Source organism: Siphateles boraxobius, unplaced genomic scaffold (assembly GCF_051911475.1).
Source record: "Siphateles boraxobius isolate OS27281-9 unplaced genomic scaffold, OSU_SipBor_1 6, whole genome shotgun sequence".
In the NCBI taxonomy this organism is placed as follows: Eukaryota; Metazoa; Chordata; class Actinopteri; order Cypriniformes; family Leuciscidae; genus Siphateles; species Siphateles boraxobius.
This window is the reverse complement of record NW_027509186.1, coordinates 9383120-9405559: the sequence shown is the minus strand read 5'-3', so window position 1 is coordinate 9405559 and position 22440 is coordinate 9383120. Positions and strand designations below refer to the sequence as shown.

At 43.9% G+C, this 22440-nt stretch overlaps 1 long non-coding RNA gene across 1 annotated transcript in view; it reads right to left on the bottom strand.

Moving 5' to 3' along the window:
* Positions 1-21898, bottom strand: part of LOC143715844 (uncharacterized) — an 83032-nt gene extending 61134 nt beyond the window's left edge. Inside the window, exons 1-2 of the long non-coding RNA XR_013195901.1 lie at positions 21719-21898; positions 20858-21000 (exon numbers count right to left, since the gene is read on the bottom strand). This is a non-coding gene — a long non-coding RNA (uncharacterized LOC143715844). The remainder of the gene's footprint in view (positions 1-20857; positions 21001-21718) is intronic.
* Between the last annotated feature and the right edge of the window lie 542 nt (positions 21899-22440).

Below are 22440 nucleotides of genomic sequence, written 5' to 3'. Positions count from 1 at the left end.
GCGTGCGTGATTCGCATCACACACTCCGCCCCCGCGGCGCGGGTATAAATACGGAAGTGGATGCACGCACTAGTTGCCTTTCGCTTCGGAGCCGATCGTTTGATGTCTCTGAGAGTGCTGTTGTCTACAACGAGCGAGTGTGTCGGTGTTCTTCAGGAAGACTCTCCCAGTGCTGGTGTTCTACAGCGCGAGTGCAGCGGTGATCGCGAGCTTTGAGCTCTCAACTGCTGTTTTAACAGCAACAAATTTCTAAATGTTTGTGTGTGTTGATGGCTGGTTAGAGGGCGGAAAAGTGAGTGCTTCACTGTTTCAGTTCTCTGTTCAGTGTTGCCGCGGTCATTTCCCTGTGTGCTCCGGCACTGGTGACGGTCCTATTTTCTGAAAGAGCAACACGGGTGCGTTTGCGTCTTTTTCAAGATGTCATTCCGCCCGTGCGTTTCTGGGTGCGGTCGTTCCCTGTCTCTCTCTGATGGTCACAACTGTTGTGTCACGTGTTTGGCTTACAGCACGCTGAGACAGCTTTTGTGGACAGCTCATGTTTTCACTGTGGGAACATGACTGTCGCAGTGTTGAGGGCGAGACTCGCCTTCGTTCGCGGAGAGCGAGTCCCCATTACCATGCCCCACCCTCGGGTGCTGTGTGGGATGGGTGACCGGAGGATAGTGTTGGATGTCCCGCCCGGTAACCATTCCCTGTGGGCTCCTCACTCCTCCCTTCCACTGCAACCACTGGAGCCTCCTCTGTTGTCTGCTGGTCCATCTGTAATGGGTGGGCCAGCGGTTTCACTCGGGGCTCCCCTGGAGGACAGGACGCCGATTGCAGCATCAGAGGGTGAGCTGACTTCTGGAGATGATGACTCGGCTGCATTGTCTCCCTCCGGGAGTTCAATGTTGCCCGAGCCGGATCCAGAATTATCAGCTATGCTGAAACGGGCCGCCGAGGCTGCCGGGCTCGAGTGGAACCTCCACCGTGTCCCGTTCAGTCTCGGTTGGAATCTGGAGTTTGGTATCTTGGGGCGGGCCGCGCTGGTTCTCAGCTCGCCGCCCCAGTGCCTTTCTTTCCCGAAATGCATGGAGAGCTTATCAGGTGGTGAACAGCATCTTTCTCTGCCAGAAACTGCCTGAATAGCTTTTCCCCCTCATTACCCTTGATGGAGGAACGGTGAAGGGTTGCGAGGTGTCCCTCCATTGGAGCGGTCTGTCGACACAGGTGCACCTGTGTCCGGCGGCCGCTGCCTTTTGGGGGGATCCTCGTCTTCCCCCTAAGGCCTGTGAGTTTCGTCCGTTCCGACGGGCAGAGCTTACAAAGCCTGTGGGCAAGCCCCTTCCTCTTGCGTGCCATGGCGTTGCTGCAGGCTAGGGCACCCATGGCATGCACGAGGGTAATCCAGACCGTGCGCTCATAGGTGAGCACCGCACTGCATCCGACCTCACCCTCCGGGGTACGGGTGTCGTAGCGTGCGTGATCGGTCTGGCGATGTCCACCTTGGTGGTCCAGTAGCGCCTTCGTTGGCTCAGCCTGGTTGGTATGGCGGATGCGGACAAGGTTCGGTTCCTGGTCTCCCCAATTTCCCAGGTTGGGCTGGTCGGCGACGCGGTGGAGAACTGCATCAAACAGTTCTCTGCCGCTCAAGCGCAGACGGAGGTCATCCGGCACATCCTGCCCCGGTGGCCAGCTGCTGCCTCCACCCGCCGCCGGTGGCAGCTCCTCCGCCTGCTCGTCGCTGTGGGCGTTCTCCGGCCGCCGCTCCTGCTGGCCCTCCGCAGCAGCCTCCACCCAGGCCTCAGCAGAGAGCCGGCCGCAGTAGAGACGCCCAGCCCGCTCCAGGCGCTGCCAAGCCAGGTGGCAAGCGAAAGCGAAAGCATTCCGGAGCGGGCCGCCCAGGAATGGATGAGATGCTCTTGGAGTGGCACGATCACTCCCTCCCCCCGGGTGAGGGCCGGGTGGAGCCTTTGTTTGTGTGTGTGTCTGTTCCGCCGCTGGCTCCCTAAAAAAAAAAAAAAAAAAAGCGGAGCAAGCGGTACCCACACTTCAAAGAGAGAGCAATTTCATCTGTTCCTGGGTCCCAAGAGGGCCAGTCTGGCGGGTGTGACCCTGTATAGCCTTACACCCCTCAGCTCCCCCTTGGTCGCCAGCAGGCAGCTTGGTGCATTCGAGGACCCGGTCATCCGCCTTCTCATGCGCCCCCTGCCGCTTGTGGAGACAGGTAAGTGTTGCACAGCACACTAACACCACTCTCTCTACTTGGCTGCCCCACCTCAGGCTCGGCTACCCCGCTCAAGTCAGTGATAGTCATCACATTAGGTGTTGAGCAGACGTGCTCCTGAAAATTCAGTGATATTCATCACACCGAGTGTTGAGCAGTGCTCCTGACTTGTGCGTGCTTATCTTATCCTGCTGGCGAAGGATTTGATATAGCCGCTCCTCCAGCCGGTACGAAGGCCAGTTGTAAACTCGTTCTTCGTGCTACTAGGTGGTGGGTCGTGACCATCTTGGCCCAAGATTGGTCTGCAGCTTTGACCTGAAAGACATGTGCTTCAGATCTCTACCTCCCGCACCGCAGGCCATCCTGTGTGTTGCGTCTAAGGGTGGAGTATCAGTACAGTGTCCTTCCCCTCGAGTGCTCCAGAGCCCGTTGGGTCTTCAGGTCAACTGGAAGAGAGTAATCTCGCCCACGGGCTGAGTATCTCTTTTCTAGTTTTGGAGAGGTACTCGGTCCAACATGTCTCTCCAATGAGAATGTGTTCAGCTGGTGTTGAAGTGAGAAAGGGTCCCACTGAAAGAACTTTCAGAGGCTCCTGGGGTATATGGTAGTCGCAGCCTTTGGCTCCCTCCATATGTGACCGCTTCAGCGCTAGCTTCACGATCGAGTCCCGAGGTGACCGTGGCAGAGCAGCTCACCCTGTGTGACTATAGTTCATCCCGGTCTGCTGCCAAACCCTCTTCAACAGAGCGGCCATGTACAAAGGGCGTGTTTTAACGGGGGCCTGGGCGACCCCCGACTACACGGGCATTCGTGCCTCGAGTTGTTAGACATTGCGACCGTTGCGCAAGCTTCCCCTGCATGTCACAAACTCACCCGTCACCTCCTCCTTGGAGTCAGACGCTTCTGAGGGCGCCTTATTCCACTCCTCCCGCTTACTCAATCGTGCCGCCATCGAGCCTCACGACAGTTATAGCCAGGGCAAGTGGAGACTCCATCCCCTGGGTCCGGCTGGGTCATGACCATTCCGGGGCCGCTCAGTTGCCCCCCCGGTTTTATTTTTCCGCCAGTGTTTGGGTAAACCGAGCGGACTACCCTTGGACAAACACTGGGACTCAGCGGCCCCAGGGGCCCGCAGAAATGCGTTTAACCCCAGTGAGCCTTCTAAAAGTGACTGCGACTCATGGTCGCCTTGCGCCTGCAAGTCAGTGAAATCATCACTCTTCATGTTGAGCAGATTTGCTCCTGAAACTCAGTGAAGTTCATCGCACTCTGGTGTTGAGCAGCAATGCTCCTGTAGCTCAGTGAGTCCATCACAGGTAGCTCAGTGAATTCATCACACGCAGTGCTGAGCAGAAATGCTCCTGGTGCTCAGTGAAGTTCCTCGCACTCAAGTGTTGAGCAGAAATGCTCCTGAAGCTCAGTGAGTTTATCACACTCAGGTGTTGAGCAGTAATGCTCCTGAAGCTCAGTGAACTTGTCACACTCAAGTGCTGAGCAGAAATGCTCCTGTCGCTCAGTGAGGTTCTTCGTACTCAAGTGTTGAGCAGAAATGCTCCTGAAGCTCGGTGAGTTTATCACACTCAGGTGTTGAGCAGGAATGCTCCTGAAGCTCAGTGAACTTGTCACACCCAAGTGCTGAGCAGAAAATGCTCCTGAAGCCCAGTGATCTTCACATGTTGTGTTGAGCAATGCTCCTGTCTTTTGCGCCCGTCACTTGCACCTACGTGCCATGTCAGGAGAGGAACAGGTCTTCATAGTTGCCCCTCATTGGCCCAACTAGACCTGGTTCCCTTCAACAGCCTTCCTGACTTCCCCTGGATTCGGGGACGGGGCACGATGGCACACGCGTTCTTCCCCCGGAGATTCCGGGCGGTCTTACATCCGAACGCGGAGGTTCAGGTGGCTATCACAAGAACATGTGTTAGTTACCATCACTTCTGCGAGCACCCCCTAGAATTGGGTAGCGTGCTTACGCCTTTAGAAGTGGAACCTAGTCGTTGAGTGCGTCTTCTCCCCTGAGGAGATCCTGAAAGCTTTCGATCACTTCAGTGCTCTCTTTCCTGCAAAATGGGTTGCAGTAGGCTGTTTTCCTAAATCACCCTCAAAATGATGTTGCCTCGGTGTTTAAACGACGCTCATCGTGTTGCAGAAGTATGCAGAAGCACGTTCTGATCGTCAGGTTCCTGAGGAGCAAGGTCTTGTAAATCCTTGTGTCCCTCTTTATCCTCTTGGGCCTTGTCCCTGGTGCGACTGCACTGCAGAGACCGCCCCTGAGCCACTGCGGGTAGTGAGTTAAAAATTCTGTTATATCAGTTCTCCTGCTCGCGTGGTCTCTACTAGAGGGTAGGGACTTGCTCGCTTTCGGTCAACGTATTGTGCCTGGAGTCTGGGCCGGCTAACTCTCACAAGCTGAGACCCCGGCTCGGATTGTGCCCAAGGTTCCTACCTCTCCCGTAATAGGAGCAGGTGGTGAGCCTGCAAGCGCTGCCCTGGAGGAGGCAGATCCAGCCCTGGCTTCTCTGTCCGATTCGCTTGGACGTGTACAGAATGCAAGTCATAGACCTCAGACCAGCTCTTCAAATATCTGTTGGAATTCAGCAGAGAGGGAAGGCTGTTTCCATGCAAAGTTGCACTTAGTGCTTGCCTTCATTTCGGCAAAGATCCGAGATGCAACATGTCCACTTAGGTGTTGAGCTCCTCTATGATGAGTGTAAAGTGCTCCGCCTGGGCGTTGACGATATACTTTGCTAAACAGATTCTAGAGTTGGGGGCTGGACGACACCTAGTTGAACCGCTGCTTCCCATGGGCTCCCTTCTCATGAAGCCAGTTTCACCGTGAGCCCGGTTCAAGTGTCGGCTTGCTGCGCCATTCCCCTCCTATGGACTGGATACGTGCGCCTTTCTACTCCAGTTGAGTTCCCTTAAAATTGAACCCTGTTGAGTTCCTCCACACCCCTCCGACGTCGGACGTGCGGAACGTCTGGTGTTAGGCCTACCACTCGTAAGCAGTGTGGAACCTGTGTTAGGCTGGGTCCATATGTTGCGGTCCCTTCGGTGACCCCATATGTGTATTCTTCCACGATACGGCTCCCTGCGGTGAGCCCGTGTCTTCCCTCGGCAGAGTCTCTCTGCCGTCACTGTCCGGTGTGTCTCCCCCCGTCTTAGGCTGGAGCCACCCCAGTGACATTCCATATGTTAGACTGCCCGGTTTCCGCCCAGTTCATATGTGTATTCTCCACATTTCCTCCCTCGGGTTGGATGTGGCTTCCGCAGCGTCCCTTCCTTCCAACGTACGGGGAACGCTTTCCCAGTGCTCCTGTAGGAACAGCAGTGACTTCCCTGGCCTAAGCCCTGTCCTTCCCCGCCTTAAGTTTGCGGGGGCATCAGGAGGCTTTGGTTTAGGCACTGGAAGGTGGCAGCGTTAGTGGCGTGTTCAATGGTTGATCCCATTTCAGTCGCGTCGACTACGTCCGACGTTATCGACTGAAAGGGAACGTCCTGGTTGCGTATGCAACCCACCGTTCCCTGAAGGAGGGAACGGAGGACGTAGTCCCCTTGCCACTACCGCTGGACCACCGCTGACCCCGGGTTACTCTCGGCTCCTCAGCGAAAAGCAACTAGTGCGTGCATCCACTTCCGTATTTATACCCGCGCCGCGGGGGCGGAGTGTGTGATGCGAATCACGCACGCCAATTACATTGGCTCGTTCAATAGTACTCGAAGATGATAGGCTCCCTAGCGTGATCCCATTTCAGTCGCGTCGACTACGTCCTCCGTTCCCTCCTTCAGGGAACGGTGGGTTGCATACGCAACCAGGACGTTCTCAAACATTGCCTGTTTTTTATGGAATACAAACTTTGCCATTGTTTATTATGTGCAATATATCATTATATGGCCAGTTTGGTTTCTTCTTACTTGTACAATATACTTGGTTCTAAATACAAAAATTAAAACTCCATCACCAATCAATTATTAAAAACATTTTATTTTTAAAAAAACTGTTTAAGTACATAATGCAAAACAATAGGCTACAACAGTTGTTATTGCAGTTTCTTCATGAGAGATTCTTCATGCTTGAACAAAGCGTTGACCAGGTCGTTGGCAATGCTTTCACAATTCACATAGTCCAGCGGTTCCCTCGTCTTCATCTGGTGTGTTGGATTCGCTCGCACATTTGTAACTGATTCATTGAGCAATCAAGATTGTCAATTATTGGATCAATGTTCTTCACTTTTTCAACCAACTGACTGGTGTTTGCTTTCAGAAACCTTTGATGATCTGAGAATATAAAAATTAAAACAATAACAGGAAAAATGAAAATGAAGGCAAAATGGGAAAGAATATAAAGATTGAATCTAACCTTGTTTTATCCTGTTTCTCTTCTTTCCCAGTATCCCCGTTTGGGCAGTATTTGGCTTTGATCAAATCTGCAGTAATCCCCTTAACGCCCACTGTCATAAATATGCGACAAACCGTTTGACTCAATCAACCAGCCAAGATAACGTCTGCAATAAATGATGCTGCAGATTTTAGTTACATCAGATAAAAAATACAACAGTTAAAACAACATAGCATAATGCAAAATAAAACATTGCTGTAAAACAGTCATGTTAAACTGATACTTTTGTGATATCGTTTAAAAAAAACGTAGCATAATGAACATAAACAATGTTGTACATTTTTAAAATCATACTTTATGATAAATTAATATAGTAGATACATGTTAATACCTGTATCACATCGATATCATAATACAATGCTCCATATTTTTAAACCCATACTTTGATAAATTAATATAGTAGATACATTTTAATATCTGTATCACCAGTTACAGCAGATAAAAATACTAATAGCATAATGTGGATAAAACAAATACGTAGCCTGGGCTATTTAAAACACTAATGAATTATACCGTCTTTTCCTTATGTATAAACAATTTTTCAAATTAAACATCATTGCATAATACAGATAAACAGCACCGTAGCATAAATTAATTATAGAGAAAGTACTCACTGTTTTGCATTTTTGATGAGGTGGTCATAGAAGAGAGGGTGCAAAAGTTTTTGGTCCAGACATGGGGTATGGCACACGTCCATGTGTCTTGGCTATTTTATAGCCTTTTACAGTAAGAGCCTGTGGAAAACTATGGGAAAACGGTGGAGCTGTGTGTCCACTATATTCTTTCAGTACTCTATGAATGGAAGTGTTTAGGTTCAAGGCCAATTCACATTCCCAGGGGGTAGCCAGACCTTTTGATTACACGAGCGCCATATTTCACTGATAACTGTCACTCCTGAAAATAAGTCTTATGAATTAAAAGTAATTTATTACCGGTGGTACGAAAACAGCGATGATATCACTTATTTGTCACGCACACTGTCCATGCTGGCAGGCACTACCTGTGTGAGTTTTTTCTTCAACCCTGGTGAAAATGTACGATGATTTTATTTTTATCTAAATCTAACATAATTGGTACAGTAAATTTGTAAAATATTTACTTTAAATGAACAGAATGCTTTTCAACTTCAGTAATTTAGTAAGATTTTTTAATGAACAGCATGATTTTCAACTTCAGTAATTTAGTAAGATTTTAAATGAACAACATGCTTTTCAACTTTAGTTAAATTAGTAAACTGTTTATTTTATATATGATATATTTTAATTTATACACTTTTAAAGGAACACAATGCTTTTCAACTGTTGTGTAAGATATTTCTCAATGGGCTCAGGAACGTGATACTAGGCCAGCCACACGCTGGTGTGACAGAGAGAAAAGACTTCAGGGGAAACACTTGTGGGGTTTTTTCAACCATGGTGAAACAGTAAGATGATTTTATTTTTGTTTAATTTATATACTTTTAATTGAACAGCATGGTTTTTCGACTTGAGTCAGTGTCAAATATTTGTGAATGACTAAATGTAAATTTTATAACCCTTTCATTTAAATGAACATAATGCTTTTTCAACTTCTGTGTGAGATAAACTTCCAACGTCCTCAGCAATGCGGAGGGAGGGGAATTCCTGCTTTGACACACACACACACACACACACACACACACACACACACACACACACACACACACACACACACACACACACACACACATATTTTTAACTGTTTGCAATTTTTTGTCGCTCCATTTTATTTAAACTTTTTGTGTGAGGTTTTACATAAGCTGTATGTTTTTCTTCAACTCTCTAATACATTTTTTTAACCGTTTGGAATGTTTTTGTGGCTCCATTTTATTTAAACTGAAATGCTTGGTTCAGTGAATAGTTCTACATTTATTTTAAACTTTTTGTGTGAGGTTTTATTTTATATTATTTTACAGAACAGATAAACTTCCACAATTTTTTGATAAAGTGATAAAGCTCAGGGATATTTAGGGGATGCGGTGACAAAACACCAACTTCAAACGATCAAACTAACTATCACATCACTTTGTAACTGTAACATCAAAGCTTATGTTAACATCAAAGGCCAATACCTCCCTTTTCTTGATCAAACTAACTTCAAACAATCCATCATTTTGACAGAAGCTGTAACCGCAAGGGGCGGAACTAGATTAAAGGTCATCATCCATCATTTTGACAGAAGCTGTAACCGGATGGGGCGGAACTAGGTCAAAGGTAACAGGAAGGGGCGGAACTAGGTCAAAGGTAACAGGAAGGGGCGGAACCGGAAGGGGCTGGGCAGGAAGGGGAGGAACCGGACGGGCGGGGGAAGATCAAAGGATAGACACGCCCACCTGTCAATCAATCATTTTGACAGTTGCTGTCTCATATATACTACTCAGACGTGCTCCTGAAAATCCAGTGATATTCATCACGCCTAGTGTTGAGCAAGGCTCCTGATTTGTGCGTGCTTATCTTTTCCTGCTGGCAAAGGATTTGATATAGCCGCTTCTCCAGCCGGTATAAAGGCTAGTTGTAAACTCGTTCTTCATGCTACTAGGTGGTGGGTCGTGACCATCTTGGCCCAAGATTGGTCTGCAGCTCCGACCTGAAAGACATGTGCTTCAGATCTCTACCTTCCGTACCACAGGCCATCCTGTGTGTTGCGTTTGAGGGTTGAAGTATCAGTACAGAGTCCTTCCCTTCGAGTGCTCCAGAGCCCGTTGGGTCTTCAGGTCAACTGAGAGATAGTAATCTCGCCCACGGGTTGAGTATCTCTTTTTCAGTTTTGGAGATGGACTCGGTCCAACACGTCTCTCCAATTAGAGTGTGTTCAGCTGGTGTTGAAGTGAGAAAGGGTCTCACTGAAAGAACTTTCAGAGGCTCCTGGGGCATGTGGTAGATGCAGCCGTTGGCTTCCTCCATATGATGACCGCTTCAGCACTAGCTTCACGATCGACTAGCCACGATGTGGCTTCCGCAGCGCCCCTTCCTTCCAATGTACGGGGAACGCTTTCCCAGTGGTCCTGTAGGAACAGCAGTGACTTCCCTGGCCTAACCCCTGTCCTTCCCCGCCTTAAAATAAGGGGCATCAGGAGGCTTTTGTCTAGGCACTGGAAGGTGGCAGCTTTAGTGGCGTTTTCAAAGGTTATCCCCATTCAGTCGACCGTCGACTACGTCTGACGTTATTGACTGAAAGGGAATGTCCTGGTTGCGTATGCAACCCACCGTTCCCTGAAGGAGGGAACGGAGGACGTAGTCCCCTTGCCACTACCGCTGGACCACCGCTGACTCCGGGTTACGCTCGGCTCCTCAGCGAAAAGCAACTAGTGCATGCATCCACTTCTGTATTTATACCCGCGCCGCGGGGGCGGAGTGTGTGATGCGAATCAGAATCAGAAAGAATCAGAATCAGAAAGAGCTTTATTGCCAAGTGTGCTTGCACACACAAGGAATTTGTTTTGGTACTGAGGCTTCCAGTGGACATATACAAATACAAATACAACAAGAAACATAATACTACAAATTATAAGAATAAAAAATAAAAATATAAATATATGAGAATAAAAGTATCACAGTTGGGTTTAGTCAGAATAGACATTTTCAGATTTACAGATTATGAACATATTTACAGTGTTTTGAATATTATAAATAAATAGTTGTAAGATATTGCACTAAACAGTGGGAGTATTGCACTTAAAGGCATATGCCTTGGGAGGAGTGTTAACTGTTCAGAAGGGAAATGGCCTGTGGGAAGAAACTGTTCCTGTGCCGAGATGTTCTAGTGGCCAGTGATCTGAGTCTCCGTCTTGACGGTAACAGTTCAAACAGGTGGTGTCCAGGGTGAGTGGAGTCTGTGATGATTTTACCTGCTCTCTTCCTCACTCTGGAAGAGTACAGGTCCTGGAGGGATGGCAGGGGGGCACCAATAATCCTCTCCGCAGTCTGGACTGTCCGTTGTAGTCTCCTGATGTCTGATTTGGTAGCTGAACCAAACCAGACAGTGATGGAAGCGCACAAGACAGACTCAATGACGGCTGAGTAGAACTGAATCAGCAGCTCCTTTGGCAAGTTGAACTTCCTCAGCTGGCGAAGGAAGTACAGTCTCTGCTGGGCCTTTTTCACAACAGAGACAATGTGATTGTCCCACTTCAGGTCCTGAGAGATGATAGTGCCCAGGAACCTGAATGACTCCACTGCTTCCACAGTGCTGTTCATGATGGTGAGTGGGGGGAGTGCTGGGCTGTTCCTCCTGAAGTCCACGATCATCTCCACTGTTTTGAGCGTGTTCAGCTCAAGGTTGTTATAACTGCACCAGGCAGCCAGCTGTTCAACCTCCAGTCTGTAAGCAGACTCGTCACCGTTTTGGATGAGACCGATGACAGTGGTGTCGTCTGCAAATTTCAGGAGCTTGACAGTGGGGTCTTTAGAAGTGCAGTCATTAGTGTACAGGGAGAAGAGCAGTGGGGAGAGAACGCACCCTTGGGGGGCGCCGGTGCTGATTGTGGGTGTCTTGGATGTGTGTTTCCCCAGTCTCACTCGCTGCTGCCGGTCCGTCAGGAAGCTGGTGATCCACTGACAGATCGAGGATGGCATGGAGAGCTGAGTCAGTTTGGCTGTGAGAAGATCAGGCATGATGGTATTGAAGGCCGAACTGAAGTCCACAAAGAGGATCCTTGCATAAGTCCCTGGTCTGTCGAGATGTTGCAGGATATAATGCAGTCCCATGTTGACTGCATCATCCACAGACCTGTTTGCTCTGTAAGCAAACTGAAAGGGATCCAGCAGGGGTCCGGTGATGTCCTTCAGGTGGGCCAGCACCAGTCTTTCAAACGACTTCATGACCACAGACGTGAGAGCGACAGGTCTGTAGTCATTAAGTCCAGTGATTTTGGGTTTTTTGGGGACAGGAATGATAGTGGAGCGTTTGAAGCAGCAGGGAACTTCACACTGCTCCAATGATCTATTGAAGATCTGCGTGAAGACCGGGGCCAGTTGGTCAGCGCAGGCTTTTAAACAAGCAGATGAGATGCCGTCTGGGCCTGAGGCTTTCCTAGTCTTCTGTTTTTTGAAGACTCTGCTCACGTCCTCCACACAGACCTTAAGCTCAGGTTGGATGGCAGGAGGGGGGAGTAATAATGGGAATGCAGGAGGCGATGGTGAATGTGTGAAGTGCAGATCAGACCGGGTGTGTGGTGTGAATGAGGGCTTTTCAAACCGGCAGTAAAATGAATTTAAATCGTCAGCCAGGTGTTGATTGTCCACAGATCGAGGGGATGGTGACTTGTAGTTGGTGATGTTCCTCAGGCCATTCCAGACTGATGATGGGTCGTTGGATGAAAACTGTTTTTTCAGTTTATCAGAGTAGTTCCTTTTAGCAACTCTGATCTCCTTTGTCAATCTGTTTCTGGCCTGATTATATAAGATTTTATCCCCACTTCTGTAAGCATCCTCTTTGGCATGACGAAGGTGTTTGAGTTTCCCAGTAAACCATGGTTTATCATTAGTGAATGATAAGAATGTCCTGGTAGGAAGCAATGTATCCTCACAGAAACTTATATATGATGTTACAGTATCTGTGAGCTCATCCAGATCGTTGGTAGCAGCTTCAAAAACAGTCCAATCAGTGCAATCAAAGCAGGCCTGTAGATCCTGCTCTGCTTCATTAGTCCATCTTTTAACAGTCCTTATTACAGGTTTAGCTGATTTCAGTTTCTGCCTGTAGGTCGGTATGAGATGAACCAAACAGTGATCAGAGAGCCCCAAAGCTGCCCGTGGGACCGAGTGATACGCATTTCTTATTGTGGTGTAACAGTGGTCCAGTATATTACTGTCTCTGGTGGGACATGTAACGTGCTGTCTGTATTTTGGTAGTTCACGGGAAAGATTTGCTTTGTTAAAATCCCCAAGAATGATTAAAAGAGAGTCTGGGTACCTTTGTTCCGTTTCAGATATTTGTTCAGCCAGCTGTTGTAGCGCCGCGCTCACGCACGCATCTGGAGGGATGTAAACATTCACGAGAATGAAAGAGGAAAATTCCCGAGGCGAGTAGAAGGGTTTACAGTTTATGAAATGTGCCTCTAAATTAGGAGAGCACATCTTCTTCAGTGTTGTTACATCTGAACACCAACTTTCGTTAATGTAGAAACACAATCCACCACCTCTCGTTTTCCCCGTTAGCTCCGCGATGCGATCCGCTCGGAACAGCTGGAAGCCCGGCAGATGTATTGCGTTGTCCGGTATGGCTTCACTCAGCAAGGTTTCAGTGAAGCACAAAGCAGCAGTTTAAAAAATCCTTGTTGGTGTGGGTGAGGAGAAGAAGTTCATCCGTTTTGTTAGGAAGGGATTGGAGATTCGCGAGATGAATACTGGGAAGTGCAGTGCGGAGGCCGCGCTCGCGGAGTTTAACCAGCGCGCCGGCTCGCTTCCCGCGTTTGCGTCTGAACGCGCGTTTGAACAACACCGCTGCCCCTCCGACGAGAATGTCCAGCAAAACGTCCGAATAATCAAAAACTGTAGAAAAGATTTCTGGTGTGTGTTTCCTAATGCCCAGTAGTTCGTCTTTGGTGAAGCTGATAGGAAAAGAATGACTAAACGCAGAACAAACGAACAAAAACAACACAATAGCTGGAGAGCTCCACACCGAGGCAGCCATCCGCGGCGCCATCTTGGTGTTTTACGCACGCCAATTCCATTGGCTCGTTCAATAGCACTCGAAGAACATTGGCTCTCTGACGCGATCCCCATTCAGTCGACCGTCGACTACGTCCTCCGTTCCCTCCTTCAGGGAACGGTGGGTTGCATACGCAACCAGGACGTTCTTTCACTTTCACTTCTGAAAGTCGATGGGCTCAAACAACATTGGCTTCAATTGACTTTCATTGTATGGACAAATTATTATTTATTTTTTTCACAATACCTTCTTTTATGTCCCAGAGAAGAAATAACGCCATACAGGTTTGGAACGAATTAAGGGCAAATTAAGGATTAAAAATCTCAGTTTTAGGCATTAAATTTCAGTTTCTGCCCCTTTTTATTTTTGCATAAAATTACAATGTACGCATATTCTTACAATAAAAGTACAAAATAATCTGCCAATAAGAAAACAAAAATTGAAATATGAATGTCAAATGACTTTGGGTTCTCATGCTGCCAAGCACAATTCCAGCATAAGGCACATTTGAAGCAGATACTGGCCATTCACAAAAATTAATCAATTAAAATAGGGCTGAACGATTCATCAAAATAAAAACAAAATTGCGATTTATTTACATAAATGTATGTGTCTCAGAGTGAAGAAGAAGATTTACACGGATGCTGCTGATGATACAGTGTTTTATAGTCGGTTAACAGTAAATGCTGCTACACACAAACTTCACCTCTGAGTATGGGTTGCTAATAATTTGGGAATTTGAGATTGACTACTGAGCATTTATAAAAAATGTTGCCAATAAAAATAGATGATTTAACACTTGAAAATAAATAAATTCTGACGCAAATAGTATTGTAATAATGTTACAGTCGTACTGTACAACAAAACAATTGTTATTATATACTTGTTTTATTTTACAGTGCTTATATAGCAAACACAAAGGAGGATTATTAATAGAGCACAGCTGACACGGTGTTGTGAACTTTTTTCTCCCAAAGTGTAGAAAACTCAGAAGCGAAAACCAGGAGAGTCGGGTTTGTATCTTAAGAAGGTTTCTTTATTGAGAACATGAGCTGTGCGTCGCTGTAGTCTTCCAAGCTCGTCTCGAGTCTGACTAAAGCCCCGTTCACATCGCCAGCGACACGCAGCGACAAAGCAACATGATCCCATTCATTTCAATGGAGCGCTGGCGACTTCCGGCGACACGAGTGACATTGACCGTTGGGGCGTGTGGGCGTGTCAATGTGGGCGTGTCAAGCGACAAGAGACAAGCGACACAAGTTGAGAAATTTCAACTTTATGCAAATGAGAAGCGATTTTCGAAAGCGACAACCAATAGGAAAGAAGCCTTTCAGTGGAGCTCACGTCACCGTCTCGAGTGCAGGCAAGACAGAATAGTTCGAGGACGATTTCACTGTTTTATATGATTTGACTGTGACCACATATATGGATATAGTAAAATGATGCATGGAAAAGAAACTGTCGACATCTCAGTGAGTGTAATTCATACATTTATAGTTCAAGTGGTGTAATTTCATGATGCAAGTTTAGTACTGCTGCAGTTCTTTTTACAGTTTCCCCTGCATTATATTGACTATTAGGGACAAGAAAATTTATTATTTGTCAAATTCGAATGACGTTTTAGTAATTTATGACAGTATGAGTTAGTTTAATTTGTTGATTGATCGATCGTTAATCTAGTAAATTATTTAATCCACGGAACACTGCTGTGGAAATATAAAAACACTCTCCCAACAGCATACTGTTTCTTTTGAGCCTAATTCCTAGTCAAATTAAAATTATATAGTTGTATATATCACTTGTGATGGTATTTTCTATAGATATGTCCAGACGTGCAGTCTACCAATAACATTAGAGCGACAGCATACGAATGCCCACAAGCGACTTCACAGTACAGAGTCTAGCGACATACAGCGACAAAGTCGCTGGCGGTGTGAAAGGGGCTTAAAGGTACAATATGTAGGATTTTTGCAGTAAAATATCCAAAAACCACTAGGCCAATGTTATATATTTTGTTTTGTTGATTACTTACAATATCCCAAATGTTTCCAACTATTTGTAAACAGTGAGAAAATTGCGATTTTAACCAAGGAAACGTGGCGTGTGAGCAGGGGTGAGGAGTCACAAGTCAATGGCGTCATATCCGTGTTAGCCTCGGTTTCCGCCAGGTTTGCGCTCGCACTGCGTTAGTAACCATGGCGACAGACGTGGACAACCGGGTTATTGCCGTCATGCCTATCAGGACGCTCACGCTGTTGTTGTTTTGTTCAAACATTTTGGATCATGGCAAGCAGACTTTGAGACAAAAAGAGGACTAAAACGAAGATCAACATCTTTCGAGATGCCGAGAGCTCCTCGTCTGCGACTAACTTCGACTTGACAGAGACGCGAGTGTTGCATGTACTTTTAGACAGGTGAGCAAATGTACATAAAACTATCAATGTTATTTAGTTCAACATGATGAAATGTTAGAATATGATCTGTATGTTATTCTAATGTTGATCTAGCTTAACGTACTTAGTCTCATACAGCCAACACACAACCTAACTAACAACATTCAACACACTCAAATGCCGTTTAGTATGATAGTGTAACTGTTAGAGCAAGTGAAACAGCGCTGCATTACCTCAAGTTTGATTCGTCTAATAAACTGTCCTCTGTGAGTATTAATTCAGCACTTGCATGTAGTTCGGTAACGTTAGAATGAAATGTCCTTATTCCTTTATATTCGCGGGACTCGGAGTGTGGCGCTGGTATACGTCTAGCAATTGCGCCCTGCTTCATACCACAGTCATGTTTAAAAAACATCAATGTATTCACTCATCCATAAAAGATCCATCAGCTTGACGACAAGATCCATAATTCAGCTTAATGTGGAATATACGTCATCAGTATACGCCTTTGTTATTGTAAGAGGTTAGCGACCCCTGGTGGCAAAAAATCCTTGCATATTGTACCTTTAAGGGAAACGTTCCCTTGCAATTTATATACATTTTAGGGGCAGGGCTTAACATTGTGATGAACAAAGCATGTAAATGATGTATACAGGTTTAGGAACCTGCCCTATACTGAGAGTGTTACCAATTCCAATCCAATCAGCATAACTATTCAAAAAAGTGAGAACTCTCACGCTGAGACAGAAGCTACCAAAGTTTCAGTAATCTGCGTACAATAAAGAGAAACAGGAATAGCAGGCTCGATAGAGAGCAGAAATCTGACAGATACAGAAAACAGGATTTGCCGGACTCTCTTGCTGGAAAACTGTTTCACAGCAAATATCTTCACCATCATAAATTTAAATGCTAAATTCAGTATTACAGTATTTACAAGATGACGATCGATCTGATTGGTTTTAAGGTCTATGCAATTGCTTACAGAGGCAATTGAGCGATGTCCGTTGGTGACGCCCCTTTGGAAATGAGCTGTGAATGAACCTTCCCCAGACCCTAACTCAGTTACGACTGGGAAGGGTCTGGTTTTAACCAGGCTAATGTTTAATAGTGAGCCAATGCAGTGTTGACAGAACCGGGCTCACATTATATACAAATTTAAACACTTAAAAGTTCATTCTTGGTTAAAAGTTCATTCTTTGTGTTTGTGATTGTTACAGGCACATAACGCATGTTCTGTGTTTGCTTTTCTCTAATTGCATGCTGACACAGAAACAAACATGCAATTAGGGTCCGTGAAGTTCTTACGGATAATAGTCTTTTCTGGTTGGAAATGTCATTTTCTCGTGAGAGGCGTGAATCATTTGTTGAATGAAACACTTGATACTGTGGAGGCATAGATAGTACGCCAGTAGAACAAACAACGGATTAACAACACTACAATGGATTAATTAATAATGAATGTAACCAAGGAGACAGATGAGTGGCGGGAATCTGTACAAAGACACGACAAATGACAACAAACTGAAAGTCCATGAAAACAAAACTAAACTGAACAGAATGGTAACAGGAGGCCAAGTGACGTCTTTTTGGTCGTTTCTGCCTGGATTTCTAAGCAGCAACAATATGAGATGCTAAACGTTTATATATATATATATATATATATATATATACACACAACATAATCACAATTTTGGCCAAATTGTGCAAAATAACACACTTACACACCCTTGCCACTAACAATAATAATACAAACAAATATTATATTTAAAAAAAATTGGGTGGAGAAGTGGTAGGCGGAGTTTGTTCTGGTAGGCACTACTCAGCAGTTCGCGCGAGTCTCTTCAAACGAGCAGCAGGTAACGTTTACGGAAAATTACATTTAACCTACCATCACCATATTCTTAAAGGGTAACTAAACCCTTAACCAACTTTTTTTAGTTAATGATCTGTAAGACTTGTGCTTTATTATTGCTGTTCATTGATTCAAGTAAATTTTTTTTAAAGTGTTTTAATTCTACAATACATGGTGTAAAAACGTCCTATTGGATGTTGCGGTGGTTCGTGACGTAAGCAACCACCAGTTAACCACACCCTTGCCTAAAGAAAGACACGCCTCAGGTCCACGCCCCCCCACTGCTGGCCTCTGCCCACTTTTCCAGCATTTTTCAAATATTGCCAGTGGGTGGAGTCAGGCTCTGACCAGGGGTTTAGTTACCCTTTAACTATAATAAAAGTATAACTCAATTTCAGACGCATTCTGAGTGACAATGTCATTCATTTTTATCCAAGGAATAAAAGTGCAAGGGGAAATACATCTAACAGTTAGTTAAATTAAATCTTAAGTCCATGTCCAACTCTAAATTGTAAGGAAATTATATCTTTGATAACCATGAGCAACACATTTGTTACTGTAGGCTATACCTTAGTTAATACTACAACTGTTAATTGTTTATTCATATTATGTCACAGTCAGTGTATTAACTAATGATAAAAAATACAACTTTTGATTTTAATGTTTTAGTAAATGCTGTAATTAATATTAACTAAGATTAATAAACGCTGTAGAAGTGCAGTTCATTATTAGCTAATTTTAACTGATGAAACCTTATTGTAAAGTGTTAGTGATTCATGATAGCTAACACTGTCTTTCATACATATAATACATGCATTCAATTTACAACATCAACAAAACTAAAAATATATTTTCCATAATTACCTTCTTGATTCTCACTGTTTTGTTTGGTAAAGTAAATAATATTTAGTAATATTATCATAATTTCCCAATTTTCATTTGATGTGTTATGAATTCTAATAATTGTATCAACATATTTTCTTAAAATGCCAAGGAAAGAAAGAATAAAAACAAATAAAACCAAGAAGTAATAATTTTTTTTATTTAGTGCCCTTTTTGGTCCCTCCGCCCCTGCCCATGAGGAGGTCTGTGCACACCACTGTTTTGTGGTGCAGGTCTACGTATTTTATAATGTTAACTTCAAAATTCAAATAATACTATTGTAATTTAAAGATGTGGTAGCGCTGGATCTGGACGGGAAGGATAACTCTTGGAGTTGGAAGGGGTTTGTCGCGATTCTGCAGGTTCGTGGAACTGAGTGTCGCGATTTCGGTTTTATATCGCATATCGTTACAGCCTTAGAATGTTAAGTTCTAATACTGTATAGCTATTTTGCTGAAAGTAACTACAGGAGTAATGTAACGCATTACAATTCTGAGACAGTAATATTGTAAGGTAATGAATTACTTTTAAATAACAGTAACAAGTAATGTATAATGTATTACAGTTTGGAAGTAACTTGCACAACACTGTTGATAATACCTAGAATATCAAAATTGACTGCAAGCGGTAGATCCTTTTCCTATTTAGCACCAAAACTTTGGAACAATCTTCCTAACATTGTCCGGGAAGTAGACATAGTCTGTCAGTTCAAATCTAGATTAAAAACACATCTAACACATTTAACATGGCATACACATAGAACACTATACATTCCTATTGTTCAAATCAGTTAAATGATTATTAGGCTGCATAGATTAGGTCAGCCGGAACCGGGAACACTTCCTGTAACACCTGATGTACTCGTTACATCATAGAAGAATGGCATCTATGCTAATGTTAGTCTTTCTGTTTATTCCAAGGTTTACTGTAATCAGCCGGACCTGATCAGATGGACCTGGACCTGCGCCTGGACACGACCACGACGCATCCCTGAAGTGTCAGCAGAGATTGTGTCCACTAGACTCTCCCCTGTAAAGGCCTCATCGACACGAAAGCCATCGGCACTGATGCTCAACAAACTCGTCCCCATACGCGCCTGACTCTGGTCTTCAACCAGATGAACTGCATAATATAATGTTCCAATCCAATCTGACCTCTGACCTGTAATGCTGTTTTTTTTCTGCATGTTTTTTTTCCTGTAATGCTGTTTTTTTTCTGTAGCCTTTTCCGCCTTTCTCCGCATTTGTCGCCATTGGCTTTTGGCTTGCTTAAGTTGGGGACATATAATTTTATATTTAACAATATTATTACAATATTATTTTCCTGCTATCTCTGTAAAGCTGCTTTGAAACAATCTGTATTGTAAAAAGCGCTATATAAATAAAGGTGAGTTGGTTGCCCTGTGCCTGGACATGACGACAACACAGTCCTGAAGTGTCACTAGTCTCTACCCTGTGAAGGCCTCCTTCCCTTTACATCTGTACAGATAAAACGTTATCAAAAAGATTCTGATTTGCATAGATATACAGAAACGACTAACACTATGCAGGCAAAATGATGTCAATTTGTAAAGAAAGTATACATGCCTACGAACGTATATTCAAATGCGCATACTTATGGACTAATCACGAGATGTGCACGTGCGCGCGCCATCACTGTTTTCATGGATTCACGTTTTTGAAGTTTACACGGAGATGATAACGTTTTTCCAAACTTTCCAAAACTTGCACCATGGAACATGTTTCAAAGTTGGCGTTCTCGAACACCAAACACTGTTGTCTTGCAAATGAGCGGCCAGAACACATTTAAAGTTTTCCGTTTTCAGTTAAAACAGTGTTGTGTTAGCGGCCCCTGAGTAAATAATTAATGATCTTTGCAATGGAAGTGAATAAATCAAAAACTAACTAACTAACTTTAGCTCGACATTAACTTTATTCTAGAGCTGCTGTAAAGCCAAAACAATCTCTGTTACTTCAATTTCCTATTATCACTGTAAAGCTCCTTTGAAACAGTCTATATAGCTAAAAACGCTATATAAATGAAAGTGACTTGACTTGACTTCTTCTAAGGTAAAGTCTTCTTCCAAAATCGATGAAAAGTAGAGGAACCTGATGAAGCTTGATGCTTTGATTCGTCGAGGTAATGGAGGCATTTACATGTTCGTGTGGATGATTACTGTATGAATAGCCTGCGCTGCACCTGGGTGTGGACATATTACAGACAAAGAGCTCAGACGGGACAGACTGAGATGGGAAACTCGCAAAGAAACTTTCTGTCTTACATTAATATCTTACATTTCAATTTCAGTTTAAAGTAAATGTTCAAAAAGTTTTACAAAAGTACATTTTCTTTTGTTCACAGATTTGAGGAGAAATAAAACAAAATTAATTAATTAATTAATTAACTCATCTGTCTGTGTGCATTCACTGTGTTTTTGACTCCCATAGTTAATTTACCCACTACACGTTTACCTTGGGTCAGAGGTCACTGCTTCATTACTGAAATTAGGAGGAGGACTCAAGGATTGATCACTCAATTGGTCTGGTTCTGGAGATGCTCTGTTCCCTCCATTCCCCATAGTAAGAAACTGACTTTAGGCCTGCATATGGAAAGAACAAATCATACATTAAACCAAAAAACTAAAATAATTCTGTATTTTCAGCTTCATAATCATGAATATTGTTATTCTGGTGTCTCTATTGTCCTGCATTGGGTTTCCAGCACCAAATCCAATCCTATTCATTTACACACACAATGTAATACCAAATTTAGCATTTTAATCAACAAAGTTTTTATTAATCTTTTATCATATGTCTTGGAGTATCGCAATAATATGGTATCGTGAGTTCAGTATCGTGATATGTATTGAATCGTGACATGAGGGTATCATTACACCCCTACTTGTTTTAGATTGTGTCTGATTTGTGAAAACGTTCACAATCTCGTGTCAGTGTTTCTCAATGTTCTGGCCTTGTTGTTTTGTGTAATAATGACATACAGTCTGAGAACATTAATAAAAACGGTCAGAGCCATTAGATAAATCAGCTTATAAGATCTTGTTGGGTCATACATGGCTCAAATGGACGATTTGATTTCCTTCAGATTGTAACGTATCCGCAAATGAACCCAAATAGAATTAAAACCGAGAAGGCTCAATATCAATATCATTATGATCCTGAGAATGATTGGTCCAGCTTCATCCACTTTTACATGCATGTTACTCTATAATGCTAGTTAATATCTGAAGATCGAGTTTAATATGATAAAACATTATACAGTAATATAACATGATAACAGAAACTGATAAATGAACTTACCGTGAAAGGTGATATTTATGAGATTTTAAGTCTTCATAATGCGCACTTCCTTTCAAGTTTACTGTCGATTTTGACACAAAAACAGTGAAGAATGCGCATGCTAAGAAGCACCAAACACTGTTGTCATGCAAATGAGCGGCCATAACACATTAAAAGTTTTCTGTTTTCAGTTAAAGCAGTGTTGTATTAGCGGCCCCTGAGTAAATACTCTATCATACTATAATACTACAGGTAGAATATTTTTTTTAGACTCCAGACTTTACAAAAGTGTAGGCTACTAATTCTTGGTGTTGATTTTAATTGTACGGAAAAAAACATGGATAGAAATCACATTGAACCTCACATGTTGTCACGTAAAAGGTTGATACAACTTAACACAAATGAACTTAGTGATATATGGAGGATTTTTCATCGGGATTGTAGACAACATACATGGACTCATGTTCGAGATAAGATTGTGTCTTTGGCAAGGTTGGACAGATTAGATTGTTATAGTCTTCAGAGTAATGTTTTTAGAAGTTGTAGTGATCGCTGTATGGGTTCAATGTTCTGTTTTTTTTAGCTTTGTAAAACCACAGAGTGCATACTGGCACTTTAATAATGCTCTTTTAAATGATAAAGAATTTAAAGATATTTTTGAATTTTTTTGGAAGGATTTTGGAGACTCGAAGTCAACGTTTAGCTCATTTAGTACAAGATCGAAAACAATTCTGGACAAGATG